The sequence below is a fragment of the Dipodomys spectabilis genome, unplaced genomic scaffold (assembly GCF_019054845.1).
Source record: "Dipodomys spectabilis isolate Male_0828 unplaced genomic scaffold, ASM1905484v1 ptg000069l, whole genome shotgun sequence".
NCBI classification, from domain to species: Eukaryota; Metazoa; Chordata; class Mammalia; order Rodentia; family Heteromyidae; genus Dipodomys; species Dipodomys spectabilis.
Window position 1 is genome coordinate 1,906,632 of NW_024870746.1, and position 18,185 is coordinate 1,924,816.

The 18,185-nt window shown below is 45.4% G+C and overlaps 1 protein-coding gene across 6 annotated transcripts in view; it reads left to right on the top strand.

Moving 5' to 3' along the window:
- Window positions 1–15,150: 15,150 nt before the first annotated feature.
- Dcaf8 (DDB1 and CUL4 associated factor 8) overlaps window positions 15,151–18,185 on the top strand; it is a 50,293-nt gene continuing 47,258 nt past the window's right edge. For 2 of the 6 annotated variants that reach the window (XM_042681579.1, XM_042681578.1), the window contains exons 1-2: window positions 15,232–15,399; window positions 16,335–16,408. The gene's annotated coding sequence lies outside the window, so the exon portion shown is untranslated. The other 4 variants (XM_042681581.1, XM_042681582.1, XM_042681584.1 and 1 more) reach the window with 4 other exon arrangements.

The window sequence follows — 18,185 nt, forward strand, 5'->3', positions numbered from 1 at the left end:
CCACTCTACCTAATCTTTCATATGTCAACTCCACTTCTGGCTTTTTGTGGTTAATTGGAGTTATAAGAGTTCCATGGAGGGGCTGGGAAGATAGCTCAGTGGTAGAGTGCTTGTCTTGTATGCATGAGGCCTTGGGTTCAATTCCTCAGTACCACATAAGCCAGAAGTAGCTCTGTGGCTCAAGTGGCAGGGTTAGCCTTCAGCTGAAGAGCTGAGGAACAGCACGCAGGCCCAGAGTTCAATCAATAAATAGAGTTCCATGGACTGTCCTGCCAGGACTGGCTTTGAACCACAATCCTCAAATCTCAGCCTCCTGAACAGCTAGGATTACAAGCTAGAGCCACTGGCACCTGGCCCTATATGTTAATTGTATGTATTGTAACTATGTTAGAAATATGTTGTTAATATGTTTCTAAATTAGCTGTCTTTGAACTGACTGCTCTTTTCATTGACTTTAAGGACCTTGCTGTTACATGTTTGGTCAGCCCAGATGGCTGTCCTGATTCACTGTCCTAATTTATACTCATTATCTGAGTCACTTTGAGCTCCTGATATTTTTTTCCCCCTGGATTACAACTTTTTACCTTTACATATGCCACACCTTCAGTGTCATTGAAAGACGGGAAATGTTCTTGGGGCTTTAGGCTATTTGGGCAACTCCGGGTATCACATTATTAGAGCATGGAAGAACCAGGTCTGAATGAGAGAGTCCTCAATTCTTTGAGGGATGAAGCATACTTGTGATAATAATTGTGGGGCCTAAATATCAGATTCCTTAAAACACCAACCAAAAACTCAACAAAGATAGAGCAGAAATGGCCTGCCCTTTGAACTGTCCCACCAGTTTTCTTTTATAGATTCTTATTTTTAGTGGTCTAATATTGGCATATTTGAGGAATGTAAAGGACACTTGAGTCCATTTTAGCTTTATTCCTAAGGTACTCGTGTGTGTGTGTGTGTGTGTGTGTGTGTGTGTGTGTGTGTGTGTGTGTGTGTGTGTGTGTGTGTTTACTGGAGGTTGAACTCAGGGCCATGGCACTCTTAGCTTTTTCTGCCCAAGACTGGCACTTGAGCCATAACTCTACCATGGCTTTTTGGTAGTTAACCGAAAATAATAGTCTCATAGACTTCTCTGCCTTGACTGGCTTCAAACTGCAATCCTCAGATCTCAGCCTCCTGTGTAACTGTAATTATTTTTCCTATGTAACTGTAATTGTTTCTTTGGGTTTTTTTGTCGGTTGTGGGGCTTGAACTCTGAGTGTGGGCACTCTCCCTGCGCTCTTCAGCTCAAGGCTAGCACTCTACCACTTGAGCCACAGCACTACTTCTGGTTTTTTCTGTTTATGTGGTGATAGAAATCTAACTCAGGGTCTCATGCATGTGAGGCAAGCACTCTACCACTGTGCCAACTTCCCAGCCCCTTGTTATTTTTAATTTGATTGAACATAAGCCAACCAACAATGCCCAAACTATTTTTTTTTTTTTTTGGTCTGAAACCAGAACTTGAACTTGTTATGGAGCCACACCTCCAGTCCCAATTTTTTGTTTGTTTTTTTGCCCCAAACTATTCCATGTGTAATAGGTTTTGTCCACTGGTTATGTAATTGGATATATAGCAATGTAGTGTCAAATTCTAAAAAGTATATCAACACTGAATTTTTATTTATTTTTTGTCACTTATGGGGCTTGAACTCTGGGCCTCAGCTCTTCAGCTCAAGGAGAGCACTCTACCACTTGAGCTACAGCGCCACTTCTGGTTTTCTGAGTGTTTATTGGAGAAAAGAGTTTCACGGACTTTCCTGCCCGGGCTTGGCTTTGAACTGCTATCCTCAGATCTCAGCCTCCTAAGTAGCTAGGATTACAAGTGTGAGCCATCGGCACCCGGCTTTATTTTTATTTTTTGCCACTGAATTTCTAGGCTAGTCTAGAGCATAACACCAAGACCCTATCTTTTTTTTTTTTTTGCTAGTCTTGGAGCTTGGACTCAGGTCCTGGGCACTGTCCTTGAGCTTCTTTTGCTCAAGGCTAGCACTCTACCACTTGAGCCACAGTGCCACTGCTAGCTTTTTCTGTTTATGTGGTACTAAGGAATTGAACCCAGGGCTTTATGCAAGTGCTAGGCAAGCACTCTACCACTAAGCCACATTCCCAGCCCAAGACCTCATCCTGAAGATAACCAACACAGCCAGGTGCTGGTGGCTCATGCCTGTAATCCTAGCTATTGGAGGCTGAGATCTGAGGATAACTGTTTGAAATCAGTCCAGACAGAAAAGTCTATGACACTCTTATCTCCAATTAACCACCAGAAAACCAAAAGTGGAGTTGTAGCTCAAAGTAGTAGAGCACTATCCTTAAAAGGCTCAGGGTTAGTGCCAAGACCCTGAGTTCAAGCCCCATGACCAACAAAAAGAAAAAAGAACCAATGCGAAAAAAGCTGGAGTGCTTCAAGTGACAGAATACCTGCTTAGCCATCTTGAAGCCCTAAATTCAAACCTCAGTATCAGCATAAATAAATAAATAGTTTACATTGTCCATTCTGTCAGCAACAGAAACTTAATGCACAGCCCCTGGTTCAGTACTACTCAAGGAGAACAACCAGCTGATTATAATAAACATTTTTCTATTTGGGAAATGATAAATGTTTATCCTAACCAGGATTAATACATACCCTGCTCTTCCTGCTCTGCCTACAGTACCTCAGACCGTACTACTATTCAAGAAGTTGTGGTTATTGCTGATTCTACATAATTATGCCATGGAACAAAAGACCCACTTAATGACAAAATGTGTAGCAGTAGACATATGACTATGTATATACCAGTTGGATTTCATAATCCTACCAAATACTTCCCATGGAGAAGTTGCGGGCCTCGTAGAAGTGAGAAAGCTGGGTGTGGGTGTGTGGGTGTACACACTACTAGAGTTTCAACTCAGGTCCTCACCAATTGCACTTTTTTTTCTTTTTTCGTCGTGGGGCTTGAACTCTGGGCCTGGGCACTGTCCTTCAGCAATTAAGCTCAAAGCAAGTGCTCTCTCACTTAAGCCACAGAGCCACTTTGGGTTTTCTAGTGGTTAACTGGAGATAAGAGTCTTAAGGACTTTCCTTCCCAGGTTGGGTCCGGTCGTGGGTCTGATCTCTGGGCCTGGGCGCTGTCACTTAGCTCTTCAGCTCAAGGCTAACACTCTACCACTTGAGCCACAGCGCCACTTCCGGCTTTTTTATTTTTTCTGCTTATGTGGTGCTGAGGAATCGAACCTAGAGCCTCATGCATGCAAGGCAAGCTCTCTACCACTGAGCCACCTTCCCAGCCCCTGAAATGACTTTTTGAAGGAGCAGTTCCATCAAGTATAGAGTAGCATATTTCACAATTCCGTGTGAACCCTCTTGGCTGTATTGGGACGTTCTACAGGTCTGGAGACCCTGGTTTCCAACCTAAGAATCTCAGTAAACTAATAATGGTTACCATCTTATCACTTTGGGCTTCTAATGTCAGCTGATTTACCAGGCAAAGAAAAGGCAGTGTACAGTCTGGGATAATTGACTATGAGAAGGTAAGACAATAACATAATGGAAGCAGAGAGGCAAGCATGTTAGTATGAGAAGGTAAGACAATAACATAATGGAAGCAGAGAGGCAAGCATGTTTGTATGAGAAGGTAAGACTATAACATAATGGAAGCAGAGAGGCAAGCATGTTAGTATGAGAAGGTAAGACTATAACATAATGGAAGCAGAGAGGCAAGCATGTTAGGTATATGTGATCCCCTGGTGTATCTCTAGGCTTTTCATGTTTAGTTTTAGCAGTCGGTAAATAACAATTATAACCTGCTAAGAGTGTGACCTCCAGGGCTCAGGGATGAGAGTCTAGGTCACCCCACCAAGTAAGCCACTTAGACCAGTGTGTAAGCTGCTAATAGCTCATAGCTGCTTTATTGAGAATTATCCTGTGCCAATAACAGTGAAGTCTGGACATTCTTGGGGGTATACTCTGCCAGAGAGAGGAGTATGGTGTCCATTTTTATAAGGAAGGCAATTGGGATTGTGGTAGAGGTTGCATTATCAGTGGTTATGTGCAATCAGACAATACCATCATGCAAAATTCCCACCTTTCCTCTAGGTGGGACACTTGTACCATTTATCTTCCACTGTTCCCAGTGTAGATTTACCAGTCACTGTCTTTGCCTTTCTCTCTGCCATATCTTTATCCTTCACTTCCTCAGAGGTTTTACTGGAGAACACTCCCTCAACAAACCACCTGAAATAAATCTCTTTCCTAATCCCAACCTAAAACTGGAGAATAATGGTGCTGATTAAGATAAAAAGTAGCAAGGCTTCGGTGGCTCAGGTCTATTATAGTTACACAAGAAGCTGAGATCTGAGGATCATGATTTGAAGCCAGACCAGAGGAAAATGTGTGACACTTTTTTTTTTTTTGCCAGTCTGGGCACTGTCCTTGAGCTTCTTTTGCTCAAGGTTAGCACTCTACCTCTAGAGCCACAGCACTACTCTGGCTTTTTCTGATTATATTGTGCTGAGGAATTGAATCCAGAGCTTCATGCATGCTAGGCACACATTTTACCACTAAGCCACAGTCCCAGCCCTGTGACATTCTTATCTAAACTACCCCCCAAAAGCCTGAAGTGAGCCCTGGCCTTGAGGAAAAGCAAGCCATAGTACCTCTCACAACCTGCCACATACCTGCAGACCACTGCAACCTGGGACAAGGCAGTAATGGAGACCAGACTGGAATTGAGGTTTGGAATACTAGGGGACCTGAAACCTGCCAGCTTCAGATCCCAAGGTTCCATTAATCAAAGTATGTGCAGAGAGTAAAGTGAAAACATCAACAGGGGTCAATATTTTGTATACAAGTGACTTCTTCTCTTGGCCACTAAGGCTAAACAGTAAACAGTTTACAATTTGCATAAACCCTAAGGCTCCTAGGCAGTTTAGGTTTGAATTAGACCACACCCAGGACAGAAATCTGAATTCCTGGGATGGGATTGTGGTTTAGTTGTAAAGTGCTTGCCTAGCATCCACAAAGCCCTAAGATCAATACCTGAGCACCACATGAAGCCAGAAGTGGTGCTGTGGCTCAAGTGGTAGAGTGCTAGCCTTGAACAAAAAAAGCTTAGGGACAGCCCTCAGGCCCTGAGTTCAAGCCTCAGCACTGGGGGGAAAAAAACTGGAATTCCTGTTAAGGTAGAACTGATTGACCTTTCCAGGAAACTCAGCATTCTGAGAGTATACTGGAAGAAGGGCTTCCAAACTCCCAGTCCTTTTGGTTCTCACAGCTCAGCTTTTCAGCCTCTCACAAGGACCAGCACCAAAAAAAGAAAAAAATATTACAGTATTTGAATTTGACAGAATATAAACCCAATTTGGTGGATATCATCCTCAACACAAAAAAGTGTATTATGAAAAACAGCGTGAGCCAGGTGCCGATGGCTCACTCCTGTAATTCTAACTACTCAGGAGGCTGAGATTTGAGGATCAAGGTTCAAAGCCAGCCCGGGCATGAAAGTCTATAAGACTCTTATCCCCAATAAACCACCAGAGAACTGGAAGTGGTGCTGTGGCTCAAGTGGTAGAGTACTTGCCTTGAGCTGAAGAGCATAGGGACAGCCCCAAGCCCAGAGTTCAAGCTCCACGACCGGAAAAAGAGAGAGAAGAAAAACAGCTTGACTGAGGATATGGTAGAGCTCATGGAAAAGCATTTGCCTAGCACACCCAAGGGCCTGGCTTTGGTCTCAGCTCCACAGAACAAAACAACAAATATATATCCTAGCTACTCAGGAAGCAGAGATATGAGCATCATGGTTTGAAACCAGCCTAGGTAGGAAAGTCTATAAAACTCCTCTCTCGTAAAAGCCAAAACGAGCTTAAGCTCAAGCCCTAGTACAGTCACACTCATACAAAAACATGTAGGAGGTGGGCTGGGAAGGTGGCTCAGTGGTAGAGTACTTGCCTTGCATGCCTGAGGCCCTGGGTTCAATTCCTCAGTACCACATAAGCAAAAAGAAAAAAGCCAGAAGTGGTGCTGTGGCTCAAGTGGTAGAGCGCTAGCCTTGAGCTGAAGAGCTGAGGGACAGCGCCCAGGCCCAGAGTTCAGGCCCCACGACTGGACCCCCCAAAAAAAAGAAAAGAAAAAAGCCAGAAGTGGCGCTATGGCTCAAGTGGTAGAGCGCTAGCCTTGAGCTGAAAAGCTGAGGGACAGCGCCCAGGCCCAGAGTTCAGGTCCCACGACCGGACCCAAAAAAAAAACAAACATGTAGGAACAGAAATGAATCCTAGGAAAATTTATGCTGGGATCATTTGATTTGACCTCAGTCAATTATTAAAACGTAAAAGATGTTTAAATTTTTTTCCATTATAATAGAGAGTTTTCTGCCTACCATGAGAAGCTGGACTCATCAAAGCTGAATTCTGCTGTTGAATCCAATTAAAGCTAAGAAGTCCAGCTTTTTCCCTCAGTGAAGTATGTTTTATGAGGCTGTGTAACAGAACATGCTTTTGTGGGCTCATGCAACTGGGATTCAGAGACGTATAAGATCTATTCCATTTAAGATAGAAATGATGGCAACTCCCTGACAGTTATTCTGTCTGATTCACTGGGGTTGAGAGAAAAAGATGGCCCATGTGTAAATAACACAATCTTCTTTTGTTTTTGTTTTTGGTCCTTTGTGGAGCTTGAACTCTGAGCCTGGGCACTGTCCCTCAGCTTTTCAGCTCAAGGCGAGCGTCCTATCACTCGAGCAACAGTACCACTTCCGATCTTCTGGTGGTTTATTGGAGACAAGAATCTCACTGACTTTCTTGTCTGGGCTGGTTTTGAACCGAAATCCTCAGATCTTAGCCTCCTGAATAGCTAGGATTACAGGTGTGAGTCATCATCTCCCAGCTACTCTGTAATTTTTATTGTTTTCATTTTTTTGGTATTGGGCGTGTGGCTGCCCCTGAGCTGTTTTGCTCAAGGCTAGCGTTCTACCACTTTGAACCACAGAGCCACTTCCAGTTTTTGAGTGGTTAATTGGGGCTGAGAGTCTCACAGGGTCTTTCCTGCCCTGGCAGGCTTCGAACCTTGTGATTAAACACCTGAGCCACCTGCACCCAGTATACTCTGTAATTTTTTTTTTTTGTCGGTTGTGGGGCTTGAACTCTGGGCCTGGGCGCTGTCCCTCAGCTCTTCAGCTCCAGGCAAGCGCTCTACCACTTGAGCCACAGCACCACTTCCGGTTTTCTGGTGGTTTATTGGCGATAGGAGTCTCACGGTCTCTCCTGCCTGGGCTGGCTTTGAACCACGATCCTCAGATCTCAGCCTCCTGAGTAGCTAGGATTACAGGCGTGAGCCACCAGCACCCGGCTCTACTCTGTAATTTTTTTAATTTGAATTACCTATCAAACATCTGTACCTATTGAGTCTGTGAGCTTAACAGTGTCTAAAAAGTGACTACTTCAAAAAGTATTTAATAGTAAATTCAGGAGCTGGGAAGGTGGCTTAGTGGTAGAGTGCTTGCCTTGCATGCATGAGGCCCTGGGTTCGATTCCTCAGCATCACATAAACAGAAAAAGCTGGAAGTGGTGCTGTTGCTCAAGTGGTAGAGTGCTAGTCTTGAGCTGTAGAGCTGAGGGACAGTGCCCAGGCCCAGAGTTCAAGCCCCATAACCAACCAAAAAAAAAAAAGTAAATTGTTTTTCACAGTAATGTTTGCAAACATCAATAATCTTTAGTCAATTAACTTGGAAGTACGCCAGGCTTGCTTTTTTTTTTTTTTTTTTTTGGATGCTGGGCTTGAATTCTGGGCCCAGGCCCTGTCTCTGAGCTCTTCAGCTCTAGGCTAGTGCTCTACCACTTGGCCACAATGCCACTTCAGGTTTTCTGGTGGTTAATTGGAGATAAGAGTTTCATGGACTTTCCTGCCCGGGCTAGCTTTGAACCGAGATCCTCAGATGTCAAGCCTTCTGAGTAGCTAGAATTATAGGTGTGAGCCACCAATGCTTGCCTTGCTTTTAACTCTTCTGAGCTCACATGAAAAGTGAGAGTCCTGTGTCTTGTTTATATTCAGTTCTCTAACCAACAATCATTACATTATTACTTATGAACTTCTGTGAGGAAGCTTTAAGAATAAGAGGCACAGGAAGAAAGAAAGGAAAGAGAAAGAAAGAAAGAAGGAAAGAGGGAGGAAAGAATGAAAGAAAGAAAGACAGAAAGAAAGCAAGGGAAAGAAAGAAAAGAAAAGAAAGAGGAAGTGGCGCTGTGGCTCAAGCGGTAGAGCGCTCGCCTTGAGCTGAAGAGCTGAGGGACAGCGCCCAAGCCCAGTGTTCAAGCCCCATGACCAACCAGAAAAAAAAAGAAAGGAAGAAAGAAAGAAAAGAAAAGAAGAGGCACAAGCCACTTCCTAATCTGGCCAGTAGGACCCATGGCAAGGGTAGTAAAACCACCCAAATCTGTATTCGAAATGAGTACACAGCCAAGATCAGTGCAGACCCTTATCAGAATGACCTATTCACATTTATTTACTCATTCTAAATGCTATGGGTACCTCAACTGGAACTTTCTCAGCTTTCTAGTCTAGTTCCTTCTTGGTTCTATGTCACATTAGCAGGGGTTTGCCTCTCTATTTGAAAGCTAGGTTCTTGCCTCTTCAATATCCAGTAACTGCATTTCATTTTTCCATGTGGCTAACACATTAGCAGAAGTATTCATATTGGAAACTCATAACTGAAAAATACAAAGTTTTTACAGTTACCAAATAGGAAAAAGATTTTCTTGCCTGGCTGCTTTCTTTGGAACATATAGTGCAGTATAACGCAGTGATCCTCTGAGATGTCAGGTACTTTGACATCTACATGAGAGTAATCGAAAGAAGCCAGGATTTGGGGGGCAAGGGTAGTGGGGGGGAGATGGGAAACAAAGGAGGAGGCAACAATGCTTGATAAGAAATGTACTCATTATCTTGCCCATGTAATTGTAACCCCTCTGTATGGTATTTTCACAATAAAAATAAAAAAGAAGCCAGGACATTGAAACCCATGGAGGTAACCAAAGGCAGGCCTGAGGCCTGGCCACTTAATGACTCTCAGCTCAGGAAGGGCCACTTCGTGTTCAGCATGAGCAGCTCCAAGTTGGTGGGCACCTTGACAGGTACCACTGGCTGTAGTGGCACATGTCCAACAGAACCTGTGCAAATGGCCCAAGGGAGAGTGTTCAGCAGCTCTAACCCTTCTTTTTTTTTTTACTTTCTCCCTATCCCCCCTCCCACCTCTTTCCTCACTCCTCTTTCTCTGTTGCTTAAGCCATAGCCCCACTCCTGGCTTTTTGTTAGCTAATTGGAGTAAGAGTCTCACAGACTTCTGCCTAGGCTGGCTTTGAAACACAATCCTCAGATTTAAGCCTCCTGAGTATCTAGAATGATAAGTATGTGCTACCAGTACCCAGCTTTCCACCCTACATTTCTAATAGATAATTCAGTATCTTCACTTTGGAATTCTATTTTTTTTTAATTATTTTTATTTATTTATTTATTTTTTGGGTCCGGTTGTGGGGCCTGAACTCTGGGCCTGGGCGCTGTCCCTCAGCTCTTCAGCTCAAGGCTGGCGCTCTACCACTTGAGCCACAGTGCCACTTCCGGCATTTTTCTTTTTGCTTATGTGGTGCTGAGGAATCGAACCTAGGGCCTCAGGCATGCAAGGCAAGCGCTCTACCACTGAGCCACCTTCCCAGCCTACTTTGGAACTCTTATAGGCCTTCTCAGTTAATGTGTAATATATAACTTTTCCCAGAAATTGCTCCTATTCTTGAAATGTTCTATTTCAGCAAATAGCATTATTATTTATTCAGTTACTCAAGACAACCTGAGACCTCCTTGATTCTTCATCTTGAGCCCTGTATTCAACTGTCTCTATGACATTTGCAGTGTCTTGCAGTGTCACTGAGGCTCCTTTACCTTCCCAGTTTCTACACAAAATCACAGCAACTTCAGATCCACACGTGAAAAGCATTTCAGGGAGTCTTATAACAAGGGGAGTTTTAGCAAGGATTTATTTTAGTATAATAGGATAAAGTAGGGAGAAATGGAGAAAGAAGGGAGAAACATTTTCAGCTCCCCTTGACTCAAAACATTGGCTCTTATATGTTATTTCTGTACTTTTTTTTTTTTTTTTTGGTCCGGTCGTGGGGCCTGAACTCTGGGCCTGGGCGCTGTCCCTCAGCTCTTCAGCTCAAGGCTAGCGCTCTACCACTTGAGCCACAGCGCCACTTCCGGCTTTTTTCTTTTTTCTTATGTGGTGCTGAGGAATTGAACCCAGGGCCTCAGGCATGCAAGGCAAGTGCTCTACCACTGAGCCACCTTCCCAGCCCCTATTTCTGTACTTTTTGAGCTGAAAGAATTCACCCTTAAACATTAGACAGTGGTTTTAGGTGGTAAAGATGGCTGCTATTTATTATTCTAAAACAGATGTGAGATAGGATTGCTTAAAACAGAGACAACAAGTGATTTTAAGGCTTCCCCTTTGCCAGCTATGTCTTCCATTTGTCTTTTTACCAGTTGTAAGGAGTTTACAGTGTTAACATCTCAAATGAGAAGACAGGTGTTGGCCCCATTATGCCTCTAGTTCTTGTAGCTTGGTTTCTAAAAGTTAATATGGTTGGAAGCTCTTTGCTTCTCTCTCTCTCTCTCTCTCTCTTTCCCTTTTTGGGGGGTGGCGGGGGAGGCAGTATTAGAGTTTGAACTCGGGGCGTTATGCTCAGGCTTAAGGCACTCTGACCACAGAGTTACCTCATCAGTCCTGACTTCGTTGGTTATTTTTGGAGAGAGGATCTCATTACCTGCCTGGAGGTGGGACTTGATGTGATCTATGTTAGGCTTCCCATCTAGCTAAAATAACAAGCTCATGCCATCAAGTCCAGTTCAGAAGGGGGACTGCCAAACTTTTCTGCTCAGGCTGGCCTCATACCTTGATCCTTCTTCCACACTTAGACTCCCAAGTAGCTAGAATTACAAGCATGAATCTGGTGTCTGGCTTTTATTTTCCTCCAGTTTTGACGTGTGTGTTTGTGTGTGTGTGTGTGTGTGTGTGTGTGTGTGTGTGTGTGTGTGTGTGTGTTGTGTTTTGGTTGGTGGTGGGGCTTGAACTATGTCTGGGCACAGGCACTGTCCCTGAGCTCTTCAGTTCAAGGCTAGTGCTCTATCACTTGTGTCACAATGCCACTTCCGGTTTTCTGGTGATTTATTGAAGATAAGAGTCTCATGGACTTTCCTGCCAGGGCTGGCTTTGAACCGTGATCCTCAGATCTCAGCTTCCTGAGTAGCTAGGATTACAGGCATGAGCCACCGGCACCCAGCTGACTTTTGGTTTTAATGTCTGAATTGGTCCTTTTTAATATTAATTTCCCTGTTTCCTCATCCAACTTGCTTCAGCAGCTCTTCTGCAATAACTTCCTAACTGGTCTTTCAGCATTTTTTTTTTTTTTGCCACCCTCAGGCAGTTAATGCATTAACCAGAGTGAAGCTCTTTATCAGATCTTATCACTTTATCAGATCATACCCTGCAACTTCCTAGCATGCTCTTAGATTAAAATCCAGTCTTCCCTGATCCATGAATCTGTAAGCAATCTGACTCTCATTCTCCAAACTAATTTCCTACCTGTTCTTTGAACACATAGGCTTTAATGTCTACCTTGCTATTCTCTATGACTGGAATGTTTATTCCCCATGTGTTTATGGTTCACTCTCCCACTTCAGGTTTTTGTTCATTGTCACCCCAGCATAGGGGCCTTCTCCAAACCTCAGAGTAAAAGAACACATTCACTTTGGTAATCCACTTTTACTGTTTTTCTTTTAAAGTACTCTCCGTAACTTTTTCTGATTGTTCTCTCCTGCCCCTATAATGTCAACCTATGCATTAATAATACAAGAGTCTTTGTTGTATTCACTGTTGTAGCTCCAGTCCCTAGAGCAAGATAGAGTGTTCCCATGAAGTAGGAATTCAGTAAGTAGCTGACTAAACAAATTGTAGTAATATCACTTTCAAAGATTTTGGAAATACTGAGGGTTGAATCCAGAGCCTTGCACATGCTAGGCAAGTGTGTGTGTTTTTTTTTTTTTTTAACCACTTCTGCCACATTCCTGGAAAGTGATATATTAGGATGGTGTGACACTAAATAGCTACTTTGCTCTCTAGTCCTTTTTTTTTTTTTTTGTCAGTCAGTCAAGGGGCCTGAATGCTGGGCCTGGGTGCCATCCCTGAGCTCTTCAGCTCAAGGCTAGTGCTCTACCACTTGAGTCACATCACCACTTCTGGCCTTTTCTGCTTATGTGGAGCTGAGGAATCGAACCCAGGGCCTCATGCATGCAAAGGCAAACACTGTACCACGGAGACACCTTCCCAGCCTTTTTTTTTTTAAATTCTAGTACTTGGAATTTGAGCTTACTTGCTGGGCTAGTACATTGTTTAAGCTTTTTTGCTGGTTAAGAGTACTGCAGAGGCTTGGGCTGGGAAGGTGGCTCAGTGGTAGAGCGCTTGCCTTGCATGCATGAGGCTCTGGGTTCGATTCCTCAGCACCACATAAGCAAAAAGAAAAAAGCCGAAGTGGCGCTGTGGCTCAAGTGGTAGAGCGCTAGCCTTGAGCTAAAGAGCTGAGGGACAGCGCCCAGGCCCAGAGTTCAGGCCCCACAACTGGACGCGCCCCCCCCCCCCCCAAAAAAAAAGAGTACTGCAGAAGCTGAGAATGTGACTTAATGGTAGAGTGATTGCCTTGAGCAAAAGAAGCTCAGGGACAGCACCAAGGCCCTGAGTTTAAGCCCCAGGACTGGCAAAACAACAACAACCTACACACACACAAAAAAAACCCCAAAATATAACTAAACAACAACAAAAGAAGAAGACTGCAGACTATTTTTGGGCTGGCTTCAAACTGTGATCCTCAAATCTCAGCCTTCTGAGTACCTAGGATTATAGTAATGAGTTACTGGCACACCCATCTCTAGCCTTTTTCTAGGTGTTAAGGTTACAAAGATGAATAAGACATTTTCTTCTCTCAAGATCTTATATTTAGTATAGCTAGATTAAATATCTTTTTTTTTTTGCCAGTCCTGGGGCTTGAACTCAGGGTCTGGGCACTTTCTGAGCTTCTTTTGCTCAAGGCTAGCACTCTACCACTTGAGCCACAGCACCACTTCTGGCTTTTTCAGTTTATGTGGTAATGAGGAATTGAACCAAGGGCTCCATGGATGCTAGGCAAGCACTCTACCTCTAAGCCACATTCCTAGCCCTAATATAATCTTATAAGTTGTTATAGGTAAATCATGTTACAAAAAAAAAAAAAAAGTGATGCAATCTGAATGTGGTTGAGTACACTGTAATAATCCCAGTTATGGGAGAGGCTGAGAAGGGAGAGAATGAGAAAGGATCATCTGAGGTCAGAAGTGAGAGGCCAGTCTGTGTGAGACTATATTTATTTATTTTATTTTTTTAGTATATTTCTTTTTGCTTATGTGGTGCTGAGGAATCGAACTCAGGGCATGCAAGGCAAGTGCTCTACCACTGAGCCACTTTCCCAGCCCCTGAGACTATATTAAAAAATAAAAAATGAATAAAGAGAGGTGAATGATGGGTGTGCAGTTCTGAATAGTGAAGAGCTACCTCTCTTAGGAGTTATTATTTGAATAGGAACCTGATTTAAATGGAGAGACCTAGTCTAATAAAGGTCTAGCAGATGGACATTCCAAGAAAATGGAACAAGTCCTTTTATTTCTTCCTACAGCACTTTAGCCAGTGAGGTTATATATTTTTTTCTTTCTTCTTTTTTGGTCCGGTCGTGGGCCTGCGCTTGCCCTGGGCACTGTCCCTCAGCTCTTCAGCTCAAGTCTAGCACTCTACCACTTGAGCCACAGCGCCACTTCCGGCTTTTTTCTTTTTGCTTATGTGGTACTGAGGAATCGAACCCAGGGCCTGAAGTATGCAAGGCAAGCGCTCTACCACTGAGCCACCTTCCCAGCCCATATTTCTTTTTTTTTTTGTAGGTGGTGGGGCCTGAACTCTGGGCCTGGGCGCTGTCCCTCAGCTCTTCAGCTCAAGGCGAGCGCTCTACCACTTGAGCTACAGCGCCACTTCCGGTTTTCTGGTGGTTTATTGGAGATAGGAGTCTCACGGTCTCTCCTGCCCGGGCTGGCTTTGAACCGCGATCCTCAGATCTCAGCCTCCTGAGTAGCTAGGGTTACAGGCGTGAGCCACCAACGCCCGGCTTCCATATTTCTTTCTTATATGATGGGAGACTATTGGACGTTTTGAGTGAGGGACTATGATCTAACATTTTAAAGTGTCGCTCTGGGGCTGGGAAGGTGGCTCAGTGGTAGAGCGCTAGCCTTGCGCCGAAGAGCTGAGGGACAGCGCCCAGGCCCAGAGTTCAGGCTCCACGACCAGACCCAAAAATAAATAAATAAAATGTCACTCTGGGTGTCCTATGTTTAACTGTGGCAGGCTAATAAGGGAAGTAGGCAAACCAGCCAGGTGTTTACTGCAGCAAGTGGTTAAGTAATATACTGCGTGGCATAGGACGGTAACGGATGGTAAGGAGGCTAATTCCTGCACTTTGGCCTCATGAGTAAAGAAAAGGAAAACAAAAAGAACCAGCTGGAGACATTCAGTGCAGCGCCAGGCAGTCCGTTCTCAGTCACCCTCACCGCAGAGAGATTGAACAGCTTCCCAGCCTCCTTGAAAAAAGGAGAAAACCCACATGGCTGACGCCGGGCCTGGCGGGGCTGGCCTCACGCCAACCCGACACGAGGAGGACAAACGGGGACGCGGGCCTCCCCGGCCCGGGAGCCGCGGAAGAAAAACCAGCTTCAGAAGAAATACAGCAAGGATCGCCTTTGCCCAGAGTTCAAGAACGAGCGAGGCTGGAAGTCACTCAGGAATCGGCCGGCTAGTGCCTTGGAAATGACGACGATCTCCGCGACGACGCAAAGAAGCCCCTCAAAGACGCCAACTCGGAACGACGGGACGAAAACAACCGGGCCTGCCCGGCAGTGCGCACGCGCCCCTCGCGGTTTTCTGTTGGCCCTAAGCCCCGCCCCCTCCGCATCCTCCAAGAAGGGTTGGGAGACGCGAGCTCGCGCGACCACTCTTCCCCGGCCTTCAAGAGCGCAGTGTCGCAAACGAGGCCGGAAAGCGCGGTGGCGCAGGCGCAAGCGCAGAGAGCGGAGGCGGTGGTGGCGGCCACTGGCCAGTGTAAGATGGCGGCGGCGTTGGTGGCGGCGGTGGACGGGGCGGCTGGGCCTGGAACTGGCGGAGCAGCCGCTGGCAAAAGGATGACCCAAGACGGGAAGCGGGCCGCCGAGCCTCGCCGGCTCCCGTGCTTGTAACTGCCCCGGCTGGACACCCCCCCTTGACCTATCCGGTCCGTGTCTCGTTCCGGCCCGGCCTGTCCCCTTCCCCCCCTCCGGTTCACCACAGGACGGGCCTGGTCATCTCTCGCAGCTTCTGGGGTGCAGGGCTTCTTCCCCGGCCGCGGGTCAGTCCCGGGAGGACGGCTTGTCCTTTCCTCAGGTCAGCCCCGTGGGTGCCTCCGAGAGACAGCTCCCAAACTCCCAGGGACGTCTTGCTCCGTCGGGTGACCCATTTGTTTGCCCCCCATCGCTCCCTCTAACGGGGGGGAGACACGGCTCGCCCCTCCTCCCCCGTCTCCGCGTCCCCCAGAGCCGCTGCTCAGCGCGCCCCATCCCCCACCCCAGGTCTCCGGCCCGCACCTTGTACGGAAGGCTGAGCCGGGGGAAGCCCGTGGTGCCTGTGGTGGTCGTCGGCTCTTGTCCTCTTGTGTGTTAATCCTCCTGCTTCGGCTTGCCCTCCCCCAAGCCTTTTAGGACACTTTAGGACAGTCCCATTTGGTGCCGGTTAGTTGGAAAGCATCTGGTGGCTTGAATTTCTGACTCATGATTGTTGCTGGAGTCTCTGTAAACAAACCCGCACTAGTGCTATCACATTCTCTCCGGGATTCCTCCCTTCCCCTACTCTAGCTTCTGGTTGAGAGGTTGGTTGGTTTTGGCTTATCGTTGAAAAAAAAAATAGGCTTTTCCTTTTAGATGACCTCTGGTTTTAGTCGAGCTGGAAAATTACTTGCCTAGCTTTTAAATCTCTTGTTCATTTTACATGTATATATGTGTGTGTGTGTGTGTGTGTGTGTAGGTTTTGTTCAGCAGTCAGAATTAGGTAAGTTATTCTGGTTTTAAATAGTTCCGAGGAGGTCTAAAGAGATACTGAATGTATTCATAAATACTTTTGTGATGTTTAGCAGAAGAGACATCTTTGCCATGTAAACTTTTTAATTTTTCTTAGTCCTTCAGTGAACCTCCAGACCTATTTTCTCAGGAGCTCAGCCTGGCCTTACTTCAGTGATAAAAGGCGGAAAGGTGAGTGGGAGTTGAAGGCATTTAATTTTCTGAGTTCAAGACAGACCCTGCCCTGATGCTCAAGTGTTGACCACTAAAGCCACAATTTTCAGAAGAGTTTGTGTATTGTTCTTGGCTGGATTCCAGCATGGTTTAATTGCCTTTTGCAAATGTTCTTGGCTGTGAGCATTCTGACTTTCTATCCTAAACTATTTATGTATATTGGGGGGGTGGGGGAGGCTGAGGGAGAGACAGAGAGAACACTTGTGTATACCTGTACCTCCAGGTCTGCTCTTTTTTCTTTACCCATTTGCTTTTGTGTTTTGCCTTTGTGTGACCATGTTTCCTAACACTTAAAAAGAATTGAGAATTAGTCTGCCTGAGTTCTGTTCAGTCTGTTGTCAAATGAAGTCTCTTCCCCTTTCAGGGCTTTGTGTTGTCAGCCTTGCCATGTAGAGAATATTTAGCCACTTTGACTAAAAGCTGCAAGTATTGAATGATGCTTTTGTTGGTGTCCAAGTCCAGTCCACGTCAGATTCAACCTTTCAAATATAGTTGGAAGTGTTTGGTGAAAAGATGAAATAGTAACTGCTCATTTGTAGCTTGTCTGAAGTACTCTTGGTTAGAAGACATACTATGCATTCAGCAACATGGACCAGTGCCCAAAAGAGAGGCAGAACATACTTATGAATGTAGTTTTTATGTGGCTCTTAAGTTTCTGGTAGCAAGAGTGTAGTTGGAGGCTCATAGGATGCATTAGAAGAACTAAGTAGCTCTGGAAGTTAGACTTAGCCGGTTCTTAGTATCTCTGATTTTCAGTAGGGGAAAGAGTGAGAGTGACTGACATTGGCGGTTTTTTTGTTTGTTTTTTTTTTTTTTGGCTGGTTATGGGGCCTGAACTCTGGGCCTGGGCGCTGTCCCTCAGCTTGTCAGCTCAAGGCTAGCACTCTACTACTTGAGCCACAGCACCACTTCTGGCTTTTTCTGCTTATGTGGTGCTGAGGAATCAAACCCAGGGCCTCATGTATGCAAGGCAAGCACTCTACTACTAAGCCACATTCCCAATCAAGAACAAAAATCTTACGCTTTGGTTAGTAAGATTTATAGTACAGTAAAATGTTTTTAGAGAGACATGGCATTGTGATAATTTTTATTGTGTATTTGCGGGGGAGGTCAGTCATGGGGCTTGAACTCTGACCTGGGCTCTGCCCCTCAGCTCTTCAGTTCAAGGCAAGTGTTCTACCACTTGAGCCACAGTGCCACTTCCGGTTTTCTGGTGGATTGGAGATAAGTCTCACAGACTTTTCTGCCCGTGAATGGCTTTGAACTGTGATCCTCAGATCTCAGCCTCCTGAGTAGCTAGGATTATAGGCGTGAGACACCGGCTCCTGGCTATTGTAGGGCATTAATGTAGTACTTTTATCTTGTAATTGCTAATCTCTTCTGAATCTAATTTATAAATTTATAAACATAGTATATGTACAATCTGATACCTGTAATTTTTCACATTCCTGAGGGTCTTTTTTTTGGGGGTGAGGGGGTCTGGTCATGGGGCCTGAACTCTGGGCCTGGGCACTGTCCCTCAGCTCTTCAGCTCAAGGCTAGCGCTCTACCACTTGAGCCACAGCGCCGCTTCTGGCTTTTTTCTTTTTGCTTATGTGGTGCTGGGGAATCAAACCCAGGGCCTCAGGCATGCAAGGCAAACACTCTACCACTGAGCCACCTTCCCAGCCCCCCTGAGGGTCTTGGGACATATTCTCCTTAGATAAGGGGTACTACTACATCTTCACTTCAGTGC